The 15,657-nt window shown below is 46.8% G+C and overlaps 1 long non-coding RNA gene across 1 annotated transcript in view; it reads right to left on the bottom strand.

Annotated features, from left to right (window-relative positions):
• LOC138497995 (uncharacterized) overlaps positions 1–13,669 on the bottom strand; it is a 233,504-nt gene extending 219,835 nt beyond the window's left edge. The window contains exon 1 of the long non-coding RNA XR_011278682.1: positions 13,163–13,669. This is a non-coding gene — a long non-coding RNA (uncharacterized lncRNA). The remainder of the gene's footprint in view (positions 1–13,162) is intronic.
• Positions 13,670–15,657: the final 1,988 nt, after the last annotated feature.

Here is a 15,657-nt window from a genome sequence, read left to right as displayed (position 1 = left end):
TAATGTTGTTATCCCGCCGCCAGGACCTATTTACAATGTTAGTTAAACAAAGTGAAAATTGTCGGCGGTGGCGACCTTCACTTTGTTTTACTAACATTGCAAATAGGTCCCAATGGCGAATTAATGTTGTTAACCTACTGCCTGGACCTATTTGCAATGTTAACCAAAGTGAAAGTCGGTGGCGGGTTGTAGGTAGGTGACACATTCTGCACTGTCAGGGGGAAATACTCAGAATGTATGTGCCAAAGCTCTGTTTTTCACCTACATTTTTTATTCTACAATGAGATTTCACTCCTCACATCTATTGCACCCAGTGGCTTGTCGGGGCCTTTCGAAATTTTCAATTGAAATGCATCTTGGGAGCTGGTGCAATGGCAAAGAAAGCTTAATACCATTATGTTGATCTAAGACCGTGTAATCCAGCAAGGAAAGGAATATGGTAAACATGTTTTGATATATGAGAAACAAAATATAATGTGTTTTCCAGGTCTCTTTTTTCATTTAAAAACCGTAAACCACCCCTGCATGAATGCACTGTTGCTGGTAACATATGTAGATAGGTTTTCCGAGCTGAAAGGCAAGGTAGACCCCAGGCATTATTTTGAAATGGGTCCCCATGTGTATTCAGACAGCCCTGAATTAATGTAGGGGAGGATGAGGTCTCCAGCATTCTTCTGCTTTTCTTTTCTTTCTTTTCTAGCTGCCTTGTGTTTCGCCTCTTTGTCCATCGTACCCATGCAACGATCAAACATCATCCAACTGCCTTGGATACAGTTTACATCTTGCATTTTTAGTTTGACATATTCGGCGGTGCTAAGCGCCTCTTATACGCTGAGATGATTGCATTATAGTACAGCGAGATAGGAAGGACACAAACTGTGTAGGTGTTGTTTGGTTATTTACCCACCCATTGACTGCCCATGGCCATGCTAAACCCTATGGGCGTTCCACCCACTTCCTGTCCATTCTTGCCCAAAACACAACCTCCTGGGATCTCTTTGAGCTAGCTTTATGAAGACTTACCATCAAATGTTGTGCTCAGTTTTCTGAGACTTAATAACTTAATTGGAGCTGTAAGCACTAGTGTTGTAATAAAAATGTCTTAACCAGGTTTGCCTTCAGCCACTCGATTTATAAGCACTATGCCCGACCTTCATTCAAGCCCTGTTAAAATCCAGCATTGGCAAAGTGTGGGTGCGATTTCTCGCCGTCACCATAACCAGTACAATGAGGGTCCCTGCAATAACTCAGACAGAAAAGAGCCAAGTAAACATTACTTTATTAATGCACAAGCATTCACGAATGGGCTGCAAGTTCAAACATCTCGCAAAGCAAGTCGTCGAAGTGCCGCGCCTTCCTCTACACACCATGCTCTTTTATACTTTTCTGTTTACATTGCCTTGCACATAGAACACGTCCACCCCAGGGCGGATCTCCAGTTGGAGTTTATCTGAAGTATCCAGTTGGAGTTTAACGAACAACCATTGCACATTTGCTATCGTGGTTTATCGTGGTTTCCTGTTATCCCGGTCTTCACATTCTTTTGTGCCCCTTTGTGCCCCTATCTCTGTGCTCAAGGCCATGCTTACTCATTCCTTCCCCCACCCGTAATCTTTCCTTCCCCCACCCGTAATCTGCAGATAGTTTTAGCAGGCTCAGCATGCTTCGACATACAGTGACCAAACACAATTCTTCTGTTAAAAACAAGTTCTTGCTGGGTCAGCAGGTCTTAAATGCCGCTGTATAAAGAGAAGGCCTCTTCTTTTAACAAAAGGTACATTCTTTTAACGCATATGGTGATTAGTACAAACTCCAAGTGTGAGCACAACATTACATATGCATGCGTACCTTCAATCCACCCTTTGCTCACACTTGAGCATCAATCTAAACAGTCCTAGCATAAGCAGATGGCAGGAAAGCAACATCATCACATACTGTCTGTACCATAATCTTCTCCAGGCCTCCCATGTCAAATAATTCCTGTTGTATATGGCTTTTATCCATTGGATTTAGGCGCGTTATGCTGGAAGAACACATGGAAACACAGCACGACACACATACCGGGAAGCATTGGATGCAGAGACAAATTCCTACAACTATTGCCGCTAGAACCAGTATGGGCGTAAGGAGCTGCCTACTATCGAGCATACAAAAAAATAAGATTTTGTTCCTTGTGGTGCAAAGTGGTGTTTTTCTCTTACCTTCTGTGTTTGGGGAGCATACATTTATCTGCTCAGGGATTAAACCAGCATATACGGGTGCAGACATAATTCAGTATGTGGCTCAATTATAGGTACGTATGCGTATCAGATGCAACCTAGCGATATAGCTGTATCCCCTATTTAAAGCACCAGTGTCCTTATTACTCTAATAGTGGTAGGTCTCACTGAAAACCTTCATCCGATCTGTCCCACGTCTCGTAGTGCCTGTCCCATGAGGGGAACGCCGGAGGCCCTTCAGGCTACAAGCCCGTTGTCTTCAGTAAGGCACAATCCTGCTAAAACCAACAAGAGAGTCCAAATGTTCATCTCCCTAATGATCAAAGTTCAAAACAGTGTCCTTACACGTTGTTTGGCACATACACGTCACGGGATCGGAGGCGATGGGCACACCTACTAATGGCGTCTGGCAGTACTGTTGCAACCTGGGGTTGGTTGGTTCCCTTTTCTGGAGGAAACAGTAATGGAAGCGTCTTCTTGACGTGATTCACGTGGTACCAGTGCGATTTGCCATCAACTTTTACCGCAGTTTGTGTTGCGAGGAGCACCTGAAACGGGCCCCTCCATCTGGGTTGCAGTCCGCTGGTGCGATCGAAGGCTTTTATAACAACCCAGTCACCGGGCTGCACGTCGTGACCTTCTCCTATCAGAGGAGATGGAGCTACTGCGTTCACCTGTGCATTAATAGAAATCAGTCTATTAGTTAACCCAATACAATACTGTTGTAATGCAGGCCATGCTTGCTCAGACAATCTCTTAGGTGATATGGGGGTCCCAATACTTGGTGGACGCCCCATAACAATTTCGAAAGGAGATAAACCATGTGTACGCTTAGGCATAGTACGCATACTCAATAATGCAATAGGCAATGCATCCGGCCATTTCAGTCCCGTTTCAGCACAAGCCTTTGCCAGTTTGTTCTTCAGTACCTTATTTGTGCCCTCTATAATCCCAGCTGATTGAGGATGAAAAACTGCGTGGAAGCGTTGATCAATACCAAGGGCCTTGCAAACTTTGCGTACTACTTCACCAGTAAAATGAGTCCCATTGTCAGACCATAGATATCTGGGGACCGTATACAAGGGCACCCAGTGTTTCAATATGCATTGTGCTGTGGAGGTGGCACTATTGTCCCGCAGGGGATATGCTTCCACCCATCCTGAGAACCCACGTCTCATCACCAAACAGTAGGAATGTTTATTTACAGGCTCCAGCTGTATAAAGTCCATATACACCACCTCAAAAGGGCAGGTGGGTAACTTACTGTGCCCCGCCGGGGCTGGTACACCTTTCCCCACATTGTATAGAACACATATTTCACATTGTTTTGCCCATTGACGACAATACATTCCCAATCTTTTGTTGTACCACACAGCACTCAAAACTTCTTCCATAGTCCTTGCGTTAACGTGAGTTGGACCATGAGCCACACTCACTATCACAGGTAAGTATGCATCAGGTAGTACCCAAGGATTCGTATCGGTATGTGCCCATAGCCCATCTACCGTCTCCTCGTATTGATCATCCTTGTGCCAAGATAGTCTTTCTTCAATGGTTGCATCTGCTTGGATTTCCTTTACGCGCTCCTTCGTCCCTTCCATAGTCACATCCCTCCCCACTATGAGTTGCCGGGCCTCCCACCGTGTATCCCTTGTGGCAGCTAGGTTAGCCATCTGGTCGGCTAAGGAGTTTCCTTGCGTGACATAATCTAGAGTCCTTTTATGCGCTGGGCATTTCACTATGGCCACCATCTTGGGCAACGTAAGGGCTTGTAATAATTCAGCAATCAATTGGGCATGTTTAATAGTATCACCTTGGGAGGTTAAAAACCCACGCTCTCCCCAGAGTTTACCAAAACTGGAAACCACCCCATGAGCGTAGGCTGAATCAGTATAAATTGTCACTTTCATACCGCTGCTTAACACTAATGCTCTCGTTAGCGCAATTAATTCTGCTGCCTGTGCCGATTTTTCACACACTTTCCCACTCTCAATCAACCGCTCCCCTGTTGTTACAGCATACCCTGCTGTTGTCTCCCCATTTGGCAGTTTGAAACAGGAACCATCACAGAATAATATACCCTCATTATCAACCAGCGGGGTGTCTTGCAGGTCTGCTCTACCCTTAGTGTGTTCTTCCATTTGAATCACACAATCATGCCTAATGTCATTAGGTGAGACGGGCAAAGGAAGCAGTGTCGCTGGATTCAAAGTGTTACATCGTTCGATTTTTACATTACTGGCAAACAGAATCATCTCATACTGTGTGAGTCTAGCTGTGGTCAAATGCTGTGTATGCACTCTATTCAGGAGAACGTCCACCGCATGTGGGACTTTTACTGTCACTTCGCTCCCTAGGATGATACCTGCACTTTGTTTTAGGGCTGTCGCTGCTGCGGCCACTGCTCTCATACATGGGGGTAGGCCTCGAGCTACTGAGTCCAGAGCACTGGAGAAATATGCACATGGTCTCTGTTTACCCCCTTGTTCCTGTGTTAAGCCTGACACAGCACAACCTTCCTGTTCATCAACGAAAAGGCAAAATCTCTTGGTATAATCAGGTGTGCCTAAGGCCGGTGCGTGGCATAGAACATCTTTCATAGCTGTCTGGGCTTTTTCCATCTCAGGTGTCCATTCTAATGGTCCATTTTCTTGTACTTCTTTTAAGGCTTTTAGCATGGGCTGGATCAATACAGAGAATTCAGGAATCCAGTGCCTACAATAGGATAAAACACCAATTATCCTTCGGAGACCTTTTGCTGTGTCGGGGCCTTTTATGGACTGTATCAAAGCAATGCGATCAGTAGACAGAGTTCGCCCCTCTTCGGACAACTCAAAGCCTAAATAATGGACCTTTTGTTTTACATACTGCATTTTGGCTAGGGCTACCTTGTGCTTATTCTCTGCTAAGTGCATTAGCACCAATCTGGTCACATAATGGCATTCCTCTTCGGTGGCTGCACATAATAGCAAATCATCAACATATTGTATCAGAGCAGTGTTAGCGGGTAGGGCTAGGTTATCCATCTGTGTTTTTAGTGCTTGGCTGAATATAGCGGGACTTTCTGTATATCCCTGCGGGGCTCTAGTAAATTGGTACTGTCTATCTCGAAGAGTGAAACTAAACAGGTACCTGCTTTCTTCGGCAATAGGAATGCTGAAGAAGGCATTTTTCAAATCAATTACCGTAAACCATTTCGCTGTTTTGGGAATTAAAGTGAGTACACTTGCAATATTAGGGACAACTGGATATCTGGGTTCTACTATTTTGTTTATCTCCCTCAAATCAATAATGAAACGATAGGGTACCGCTTCATCACCTTTCTTGTGTACTGGAAGGATCGGAGAGTTACAAGGGCTATCATTTGTTGGCTCTACCACCCCTAACCGTATCATATCCTGTACTATTTGATATAGTGCCTGCTCTCCCTCGTGTGATATGCGATATTGTTTTATCCTGGGCAACCTGGCACCGGGCTTTAGTTTGATTACTACTGGGGAAACATCCAACACCCCTACATCATTCCCATGAGTGGCCCATAGTTCATTCGGGATGTCTTGGAGTTCCGGGGGCAGGGTTTGCGTTACTCCTATCATACCCACAGGTTTGCTTATAGTCATTCTCACCCCCTGAGGGGAGCAATATATTGTGGCCCCTAGTGTCTTTAATGCATCAATACCTAACAAGTTTTCTGGGCAGTGATTGGTCAATAGCCACCCATTCTCCCATTTTACCCCATGAAGTTCCGCCTCTACTATTTCACTTACAGGAGTCTTTATTGGATTTCCCCCAAATCCAACTGATACCTTGCTTTTATCTGATAATGGGACAGCGGGGACGGCTCTGATATTCACGGAACTGTTTCCAGCTCCCGTGTCTACCAGACATCTCAAGTTTCGGTGGGGGCCGATCCTAATGGAGGCATAAGGCCCCCTCTGATCTATAGGTACTTGTACCACTCCCGCTGTCTCATTTCGGCCTCCTCAGGACATATCACTTGTGTTATCCTGGAAGTCGTCATTATAGTATACCCCTTCCCCACATCCTTCGCCCTGGCATACACCTTGTATTTGTGTTGTTTGTTGTGGCTGATACAGTAGATTGGGGGGAGGCGGGGCCGGCCAGGGAACATCCCCTCTTGCTTGTCCGTCAAAGGCATTGGGTTGAGGGGGTTTAAACATTCTATTGTCTTGATTGCCGTACCCACCAGTCCTATTTCCTGGGGCAAATGTTGTCTGTAAAGGGGGCCGTACGCCCCTTCCTCTCCCACCACTCTGGGGACACTGGGATTTCCAGTGTCCGGGTCTCTTGCAGAAGGCACATACATCTTGGGGTAGCCCATCCCTCCTCCCATATAGCGCACCTCCTTGCACTGTACCTCTACCTGTCCCTTGGCCCCCTATCATGTTGCTACTATAGCCCTGTGACGGGCCATTATTATTGTAGTTATACCTGCCTTGGGGCCCTTGATGCAACTGTTGCATCAACACTTTGGTTTTTAGATCCTTCTCTTGTCGTGCCTTTTGTTGTCTCTTTACTCTTTCTCCTCTTTCATAATACCTGGCCATTTCGAGGAGATCCCGGGGGTTTCTAGTCATCCACGTACTTTCTGCCTTCCTAATGTTCTCCTGGATTGGCCCGTGGAGCCCTTCTATAAAGTTTGTGGCAAAGTACCATTGGCCCGTCTCAGACCCTATCTCTAGCCCACTGTGTGCTTTAAATGCTGCTTCGTAACGCAGGAAGTACTGTGCTACTTCCTCACTTGCACCCTGTATCACAGCAGACAGTTTCTCCACATTCACATCAAATGGGGGTAATACCTTTTCTAGAGCCCTCAGGACTGCCATGCCATGCCCCCTTAGGGGTTCAGGATATTCCTCATGCAGTTTCCTATTTTTACTCGCCTCCCTTACATCTTTCCATTTTATTGTATCATTGTCTTTGGCATGAAAGGGGGTCCATATCTCCTCTGGGACAATAGCTAACAATATGTTATCTACATCCTCTACAGTAAATAACCCGGGTCTGAATAGCTTTCCTACTTCTTTGTAGAATCCTGCCGGGTCTATACGGGGGTCGGGGATGGACTTGGTGATATGCATCAATTCTATTCGACATAAGGGGACATACACATAGGTGCGCATCATGTTACCAGTAACTGCATCTATGGTAGGTTGACACTCTCTCATTGGCATTGATAGTAACTTTTCCATGTTTGTTTGTTCACTTACAAGGGCCTGCACTGGTGATGAAGCAGAGGACTGGTGACTAAGGGTTTTCTCTTTTATTTTTTTATAATCTTTTAACAGTTTCTCCACCTTAGCCATTCTCCATTCTTCCGCCCCAGAATCATCCACTCTTATATTAGATAGCAGTTTCTTATCCAATTCTGTCTTAATCCTATTCCACTGGGACACATATCTAGGCTCCTTTTCCTCTTCTATATCCTCCACCCTAATAAGAAGATATTTAATTACGTTTACTTGTATAGGCCAGCCAAGGCCCTCCATCAGACTCACCAGGGTGGACATGGACTGCGAGTGTATGGATGCTATCATACGATTAGCTACGTTTTGGCCCGCCTGGTCTGCATCTTTGAGTTTAGCCTCTCTTTCCCTCACCTCTCTTTCCCATGCCCTCTTTTCCTTCTCCCATTCAACACCTCCCCTTATGACTTCCGCTATTATGTCGGACATACATCCCCATAACTGAACACTGGACGCAGTCACTGGTAGTAATGCGACAGCGTCCTGATATGCTGAGGGCAGATCCGCAGTACTCTGTCCTCTCAATTTACAGTTACCCTCATAAAAGGTATATAGTTTAGTGGCCACTGTCCTAAATTCCAAAGGTGTCAAACGCCCCAATTGGTCCCGTAGGCTGTCATTGAGGGGTGTGCCATACAGCCCGGTCATAAGGATTTGCAAGTCTCCATCTCTATCCTTTTCTACAGTAGTCGTTCTCCTATGGTCTATCAACCTATCTGGGTCTCCATACTTCATTGGGAATTCCGCCCTCTCACCCTCACCTTCTCTCGAAGGAGCCGTAGCCCCTGGAAATAACAATTCAGTCGTTGTTTGTTCTGCTTCTAGTCCTATCACATCTTCATACCGAGGCGCCGGCAAGGCAGGATACATACCCCCGCTATTCTTAATCATCATGCGTCTATCCAACTGGTCTAGTTTCTCATCCTTCTCTTTTATCTCTAGGTCACGTAATTTTTGATTTACTGTTCTCTTCTGCCCCTTTGCCTTTTGTTTGTTCTGAGCATTGCGCCTGCGCATTGCTTCTACCCTCCAAGTCGTATAGCCTCAAACTGTGCGGGTCTGACCCGTCTTTTTACTAATTCTATTTCTACTTTGGATATGCGGTCCACATCAAAGGACCCAGTGTCTGGCCATTTATGCTCAATCGAATCTTTTGTATATTCAGACCATTCTCTTAAGAACAATGTTGAATTCAATCCATGTTTAATCAACATATCAAATGCAGGGGTTCCTTCAAGAGGGGCATAGTGTCTCTTGCCTATACCACTCTTGCTGGAAGCCGCTTGACCCATTTTGTTGGTATACCACAATTGCCTAAAAACACTCACCTTTCCCAAATGTGCATTGATAGGCTATCATTAACAGTACATCCTCCTGACATATATCGCCATACCAATATCAATACATCACCGTTTCATCATTATTATTCCATAGACGGACATACCACTGTCCTCTTCATAAACCCTAAATTGTTATTTCCTTATTCCATCATGCATCCATCCATACCACTTACCTTAAGGGTCCCGCCAGAGTGTTCCGGACCCGAAGGGCGACAGCCTGCTGTTCCACCGCCGACGGAGCCGGAAAAACAAGGATGACGCGTTGGTTGCAATCAAAGGTGCGGATTCAGTTGTTGGGGCCCCGTGATCAATTCCTTCTCCGGTTCCGCCGCGGCGTTCCTCACCCAGTGACGGACTGTCGCTCCTTCGCGTCCCACTTCTGACACCAAAATTGTGGGTGCGATTTCTCGCCGTCACCATAACCAGTACAATGAGGGACCCTGCAATAACTCAGACAGAAAAGAGACAAGTAAACATTACTTTATTAATGCACAAGCATTCGCGAATGGGCTGCAAGTTCAAACGTCTCGCAAAGCAAGTCGTCGAAGTGCCGCGCCTTCCTCTACACACCATGCTCTTTTATACTTTTCTGTTTACATTGCCTTGCACATAGAACACGTCCACCCCAGGGCGGATCTCCAGTTGGAGTTTATCTGAAGTATCCAGTTGGAGTTTAACGAACAACCATTGCACATTTGCTATCGTGGTTTATCGTGGTTTCCTGTTATCCCGGTCTTCACATTCTTTCGTGCCCCTTTGTGCCCCTATCTCTGTGCTCAAGGCCATGCTTACTCATTCCTTCCCCCACCCGTAATCTGCAGATAGTTTTAGCAGGCTCAGCATGCTTCGACATACAGTGACCAAACACAATTCTTCTGTTAAAAACAAGTTCTTGCCAGGTCAGCAGGTCTTAAACGCCGCTGTATAAAAAGAAGGCCTCTTCTTTTAACAAAAGGTACATTCTTTTAACGCGTATGGTGATTAGTACAAACTCCAAGTCTGAGCACAACATTACATATGCTTGCGTACCTTCAAAAGTCAACAGTTTTGCTTGTGTACAAGTATTAGGCATTTGCCAGGCACTGATTATGTATGCCCAGGTACTTGCACCATTTTGTAGCTGCTACCATTGATGGCCAGTTATTACCACTAAAATAGTGCCTTTCCCATACCTACACAAAACTGTTGGCATTGGCAATGCTTGTTGTTTGTCCTGTGAGGCAACTTGTCACAGCTCAACCTCCTGCTACAACTCTGCAGAGACAAATACCCCCTTCCAGGTGGCCCAATAAGCGCTGCTGGCTTTTAAAGCAGAGCATTTAAAGCAGGTGCGATGTACAAGTGATGGCCAATTTAAGAGACCATCGTTTTGGACAGTGCGTTCTTAACGTGTTAAGAAGTGCAAAGGGGCATTTTTATTTTGAAAGCACATGCAAAGCACCAGTTAGCTGCCTAAAATATGTGCCCACTTCCAGCACATGTTCCTTTCTGAATTTCTTTAATCAGAGTGCAAAAATTCATCTTAAACTCTCAAAAGCACAGAACGCTTTAAGAACACCAAATGTCTACAGAATAGGGAATTAAATGTAGTTTTGTAAAAACTCTGCGGCTGCATATCGACAAAAGAGCAAATGGGACTCTAGTTTCCCCACTTGATGGCCTCCATTGGCTTTATATGGTAGTAAGCTGGGATCAAATTTAGGGTAATCTGTTTTACACATGCTCTAAAACGAGGGCGGGGGAGCCATGGCAACCGAGCTGCTGTCGTTCAATTTCACTTTCATTGATGTCCCCAAACAGCCACCTCTTCTACAAAGGGGGCACCAGATTCCCACATGCTGGTTCTCTCCTATGGAATGCCACGTTCTTCTCAATAATAACTCGCCCCAATCTAGCACAGCTTGGAAGCAAACTCTTTACTTCGATCCCCAAATGTCTGCTTGATCTTACGTGGAGATCTGTGTGTAATAAAGCTCCTACATGATGTCAGTTTGCAAAAGCACTGTTGGGAAAGCCCTAATCACTTATTGATTTGCTCTGCATGTAAGGCCAACTGTAAGGCCAAGGTCAAGCTCTTCGGACGCCTTCATGGCTTCTTTGTGGAAAACATTTCTCAAAACAAGCTGATTTTAGCTCAGATGTTTGCAGGTGAGCATAACCCACAAATCCTGGGGCTGGCACCCTAAAGCTGCAAGCCTGGGGTGCAATGGGGGATAGAGCGGGAGGGCACCGCACAGTGAGACTCAAACTGTAACAAAAATGCAGTGGTGCAACATCATGAGCAACTCGGGCTCTAGCCACCCCCCATCCCCAAAACATTTTGGGCTATGTTGACTCAACTTGGCTGACCCACAGACCCATGGCCCAGATTAGGACAACGACATTAAATGGCGCCTGGGCCTTGCTGGTAACAAAGGCCCTGCAATGACTAATGTAAAGCATTTCATTGTTATTCGCACCTGCATTCATACGCAGACATTTTTAGGCAATTGAAATGGTGATGTGCGGTTAGTGCTTGCATGCCAGGGGAGTGATTGCAATGGTAGAGAGGGGACAGGAGGCAGCTCATTCTCACACAGGTTCCTAAGTGTGTGCTTTCAGATGTGAAGAAGAGTTAACTGCTGGTAACATTGAAGCTTTAATGGAATATAATCGAATGTAAACAGGCTGTGACAGCACCCCAACTAGCCCCAGCACACGTTGGGGTGATCATCGGCCCCAACCAACAGTGCAGGCCTTTTCCCCTGCCGAGCAGTCCGGATTTACCTGGACAGGACAACAGGAAAGGTGACTCCCTTCTAGTCACTTGTGGGGCTGGCTATGCAGGCCATGAAGCATCAGTTGCTATGATCAGCCACTGGGTCAAGCTGACCATTGTTCTGTGTTATGAACAATCGCCCCATGAGATTCTGGGTAGGACCATCAGTGGAGTGCCCACTTCCTGGGCTTCCTCCAGGTCATTTCCACCGGGGGCAGGTAGTTGCCAGGCAGCCACATTGGCTTCTTCCCCCAGGTTTGTACGACGCTACCGACTGGCAGTCCCAGGGGAGAGCTCAGCATTTGGTAGGGCAGTTCTTAAAGTGCCCCATTTGGTGTCATGCCTGGTTTGCTTTAAAGACATTTTCACTGGTGTGCAGTATTTGGCCATATATGGTTGGTGTCTCTGTATATTCGACCAGGCCCCATTTGCTGCATCCTCATTTGTATAGGACTGGGACAAGGAAGAGAGACGAAGGGGTAATGGCCCAATACATTTCTGGTAATCTTCATTACATCGAGTCCTATTCTTCCTCGTCCCAGTCCAGCTTTCCTGTACCTGTCCTCTCCCCCCTCCTCCTGGGGTGGGCCTGGTTGTTGGATGTGGTATACAACAGAATGTGTAGTGGTATTCGGCTCATCTTACCCCACTCGTGGTGGAGGAGGAGGAGCCATCTTCCCATTGGATACAGTAAGTGGCTTTGCGTCATTTCTAGCTTAGGTTTGCATGAATTCAAACCTGTCGCAGAGGTAAGATCAACTCATTTGAATAGGACTGGGACGAGGAAGAGTATGACTCAGAGAAATGAAGATTACACATAAATCATTAGGCCATTAGCCTATTAGTATTTGAATGTGTAAGTGTATATTGGACATATATGTCAGAGGTAAGCAGGCGTAGCCTCATGGCCTTTTAATCTTTTCAGTTGAGCTGGGTTCCGGGTCTCTGGAGACCCCCAGCAGCTGCCCCATGTTGCCAGTCTATGACACGAAAAAATCTCCTTTAATTCCAACAATAAACATGAGCAGGGCACACGTTAGCGGCAGCCATTGCTGGGGCTCTCAGGCCACCACCTCCCTCTGGTATTATGCAGCAACGTTCTTATCACCTGGTTACCTTTTTACTCGGCTTTCCCTGACATTAGCACTTTGCTGTCGAAGTACAATTAAAAACGTGTCAGTTGACAGTGTTTCCGCTCCCCACTTGCTGACTGTCCCATGATAATTGCTGGCTACTAACCACCTCACTGCATTCTCTCGGCATTATTATAATTTAAGCACTCCATGGGTGCCTGGGACTGTTAAGCATCATGTTAAAATGGCCCCCCACCAGCACTGACACATCTTCAGCCAGCCCTGGGGGTGATGGTGACAGGCTGAGCAGTCTTGTTAGCTTTGTACTGGCACATCCCGACAGTGCTGCCAATAGGGCATTTCTAGGAGGTTGCCTAGGGCAACAACAGCCGAGGGGTACTATGTTAACCCGAATAACATCAAACATGTCCTCAAAAGTATACAGCTTTGCACTGTCCCTGGCTGTATGACTCGTGTGCAATCCTTCGCTTTGCTTCTCAGTTACCTGCAAGTGGAAGCAGCCTCCTTCCCAATAACGCGGTCTCCATCCTCTGTTCCCTTTAGCCCTGCGCCAGGAAGGCCCCAATTCCATAGGAAGGATCACGGGGCAGAGTGAGGGGTCAATAATCGTGCCCTGGAAGGATGACGAGGCAGCCCATGGAAGGCTGGGCCCACCCTGGCAGAAGCAGAGGGCCGGAGAGACTGCGCAGGCATGGCACATTACACGCCTGCTGTCAGTCCCACCGTCTAATTGACATGTGCCATATGTCACCTCTATTGTTTGTGACAGCCGAGACATCCGCTTGAGCCCGTCTGAATCCCTTATTAAGGCACACAGGGAAGACGGGAGGGGGGTGGGAGCAGTTAGGGCTCCCCTGGCCCTGGCCCTCGACTTCAGGCTTGCCTGCAAGAGTTGGAGCCACGCCGGGGTCGCGCGGGTCATGCACAGCCGCTTCCGTCTCCGACCCCGGGACTTTCAGGGCGGGCTCCAGTAGAGGCCGTTCGCCCTTTGAAAAGGATCTACGTGAAATAAAATGTCAGGAATAATGTATTCCACGACGAACTCGCGTGAGATCCTGTAAAGCCTTCGTACTGTGCTGTAGACAAAGGCCTGGAAATTACGGACGGAGGGAGGCAATATATATACCAACTTCCGGCTAAACCAGGCGCCGCCCTCAGGCCATACTCAGGTGATTTGCCGAAATATAAAACCTTGTTACATAACATTAACATAGCAGGTAAATAAGCTCTGCTTTTATTGTACATGGCGCCAGCTATTGTCCAATGTGTAATAAATATGAGAGATTTTTTAAAAAGCTTTTCAACCTAAAACCATTTTATTTAATTATTTATTGAGCATTCGTAAGGCGCTTATAACTCAAGTAAATTGTGTTTCAAAGCACACACAGGGCAACAGGGAGGGAACATGGGAATGAAAATCAATATAACAATAAAAATTAAAGACAGGCCTACTAGGCCTTGTGACTATTCAGAACTGCAAGTGCAGAGAGAGAGGGATGAGGGAGTGGGGGGCGGGGTAAGTGCTAGGTGTACAAGAGCTAAGTGCTGGGGGGTGAGCAGTTATAAGTGCTCACGTGAGTGGTCAGCTGCCAATAAATAAGTGCTGGCAGGCAGTGGCATAGGCCAGAGGGCCCCGATGCAAGTGCTGGGAGCGGGCGGGTGCTGTAGGCGATTGCGGGTGTCAGGCCAGGGCCCAGGAGGACACATTAGGGCCATGGTCACCAATCTCAGCAACTGTGGGGTTTAGCAGCGGAGGGAGGAAGGAGGAGGTGAAGAGGAAATTCTTGAGGAGCTTCCGGAATTTGAAGAGATCCGGCTCAAGGTGAAGATGAAGAGGAAGGGGAAGGCTGTTCCAGAAGAGGTAGCCTGCTGAGGAAAGAGATTGGCCACCAGCTCGCTGTTCAGCGAAGCGCTTGACATACAGAGAGTTGGTGTCGGAAGAACGTAAAGATCTGGAGGGAGAGTATTTAGTGAGAACACGTTGTAGATAGCGTGGTCCCTGGCACCAGACAGACTTATGGAGGATGCAAAGGGATTTGAATTTGATCCTTGCAGCAACCGGGAGCCAGTGGAGAGCTTTTAGGGCTGGAGAGATTCAGTCCCTGGTCTTGAAGCCAAGGATAAGTCTTGCAGCCCTATTCTGGATTAGCTGGAGGGGTCGTTAAGAAGAAGAGGGTAGATTAAGGAAAATGCTATTGCAGTAGTCCAGCCTAGAGAGAACCAGAGCTCTGGAGACCATGGGCCTCATTCGATGTTTGCTGGTCCAGAAACAACGGTGCCAGTAAGCTTACCGGCACTGTTGTTTCCGGACCGGCAAACTACGGGTCTGCCTGCCAGAGCTGCCGTGTCTGACAGGTGTGACCCTGCCGGGCACAGCGGCCATGGTAGGCAGACCCATCACGGAAGCACCGGCACCGTTAAAATCGGTGCCGGTGCTTCTGTGGTCCCCATTCCCATAGAGTACAATAGGGCTCTATGGGAATGGGGATTTACAATTTACCGGCGCCTGACTTTCCGGCCAGCCGGGGTTGTAATCTCCAGGTGGCACTGAAAAGTCAGGCGCCGGTAAATCATTACGGGTCCAGTGGCTGCCTGCTCATCCCGTAATAATTTAGCTGCAGTATATCAGACTAAGAAAGTGGCTTGTGTACAAGTAAGACATAAAATAAGCAGTATTGCATAGCAATTTGTTATGCAATTCTGTAGGTTTGCTAATTAAATTGTTGCTTGCGTAGAACAGCTAGCTATTTCAATTTCCCTGTACATTACAAACACAGCTCGCACTGCATTTCTCTCTTTCCCTCAGGGCTCGCTCCACCCGCTTTTCAGTGTTCACTGTAAGTGAAAAGGGGCTAATGGAGAGAGAGTGCAGCAATGATCTCCTCCATCTAAAAATTGCCAAATGCCTGTGCAGGAATGCTAATAAAGAAAAGTTATTTCTTATGCTAATAATTGCAAACCAGAAGTAAATTAGAATGA

This window comes from Ambystoma mexicanum, chromosome 5q (assembly GCF_040938575.1).
Source record: "Ambystoma mexicanum isolate Mex_15411 chromosome 5q, UKY_AmexF1_1, whole genome shotgun sequence".
NCBI classification, from domain to species: Eukaryota; Metazoa; Chordata; class Amphibia; order Caudata; family Ambystomatidae; genus Ambystoma; species Ambystoma mexicanum.
The sequence above is the reverse complement of the archived record's forward strand: the minus strand, read 5'-3'. Positions and strand labels throughout refer to the sequence as shown.